A 2,147-nucleotide genomic window follows, 5' to 3' on the forward strand; every position below is an offset into this window, starting at 1 on the left:
TATATATATATATATATATATATATATATATATATATATATATATATATATATGTTACAGATCACACCATTCTACGTACTAAAACGCACCAGAAGACCAATAAAACACACCATTCCACACAATATACCAAATGCACCTATTCACTTAAAATTCATTAATATACTTAATAAAACACATCATTCTACGTATTAAAATGTACCACAACGTGACTCATGTCAGATTATAAACATGCACTATTACACTTATTAGAAAACTAGTTTTATACGTGCATTGCGCGAATGGGTTAATGCCCAATGTTTATATTTAAATAAATATTTGAAAGTATATTAATGCAAGATTATATAGGAGAAATTTATACATGGGTAATTGAATGTCGAATTTTTTTATTTAAATATCTAACTCAAAGTATATGAATCCAAGATAATATAGAAAATTCATTATAACTATTACTAAAATAATTATTTGCAACCTTGTAAAATCGATAGTCTAAATATTTGTTTTAAAAATGATAGTCTAAATAAATACTACTTTTCATTTGAATTTTTCTAAGTGTTCTTAATTCTCTTTTGAGTAACATTGTCATTGTCTTCATCTTTACTATTTGTTCTCTTCCTTTTTGTTGGTAGTGTGTTATTTGCAATTTGGTTATTGTTGGTAGCATAGATGACAACGTCATACAATGAGATTATGATATAGGAGCTATGTACTTTCCTTTAGGTGTTCTGCTTGGGGTTCATTTGGTTCAACCATTATTGTTGAATGAGTTATTGTGGATAAAGAAATTTCTAGTTTAAAGAAAAAAGATTAAATAAATTAATAAAAATTTGAAATTTAAAATATTATATATTCCAAAGATATTAAAAGGTAGTTTCTCGCTTCAATTTGCTGGGTAATAGGTTATTTGAGTACTTTCATTGTCAACCAATCCCCAAGTAGTTAATATAATTAGCTCCAAATTATATTAAATTTTTTTCCATAGTATTAATAAAATACTTGGTAAATAAATATATAACATTATTTTGTACTATAACTTTGATATTTAATTACAAGATATTGTAAAAATAAGATAATGGACAATATAATAAATATCAATTGATAAATTTGAATGTAAAGAATCTTTGCATGAGAGAAAATAAAGACAATATAACTAATGAAATTATTTCTCTTATTTAATTTAATTTTTTGATAATGAATAATTTTTTCAAATAAAGGTATTGTAGATACATAATTCTAAATTAAAGAAATACATATGTATCATTTTTTGTTGTAGCTACTAATTTATTTAATTTAATAAGAGTAAATAGAGTGAGAAACTTAATTATGTCAAATTTGATTGAGATGAGGTTCGAACCTAAGACCTTTCTTATAGGAATTAATGGGTAAGTTAAAAGTTAACGGAATATTAACGGAGAAGAGAATATTTAACGGAAAACTTAACGGATAATCATAAAAGTAAGGTTAAATTAAGTAATCTCTATGAATAATATTAATCTGAATTATCTTAGCCATCTATTTGATTAAATAATTCATCTGAACCATCCATTTGATTAAATAATTTGACCGCCATTTTTTCTATCCATTTTAGGCCTAACTCTCTTTGGCTCTTGTTAGTATAGTAGACATGTGTTAAAATACACATCATTCAACGTATTAAAATGTACCAGAGGACGGATTAAAACACATCATTTCACAACACACTTATTAGAAACACATGTTAAAATACACACCATTCAATGTATTAAAATACACCAGATGATGTATTAAAACACACCATTCCACAACACAGTTACACATCATTCTACGTATGAAAATGCACCAGCGGATAGATTAGAACACATCATTCTACAATACAGTTAATGCACCAACATACGTAATAAAACGCACCACAACATGTACTAAAATGCACCATTCCTATTCATGTAATATAAATACTAAAATTACCATAATAATCCCACTTAAACATACGCGAATTTCAGTAGGATTAATTAAATTGGACGGTGCAGATTAGGCCGCATTACCGCACCGGAGATCGCCGCCTCATTTGTACAAAAACATATATATATATATATATATATATATATATATATATATATATATATATATATATATATATATATATATATATATATATATATATATATATATAT

Source organism: Ipomoea triloba, chromosome 11 (assembly GCF_003576645.1).
Source record: "Ipomoea triloba cultivar NCNSP0323 chromosome 11, ASM357664v1".
NCBI lineage: Eukaryota > Viridiplantae > Streptophyta > Magnoliopsida > Solanales > Convolvulaceae > Ipomoea > Ipomoea triloba.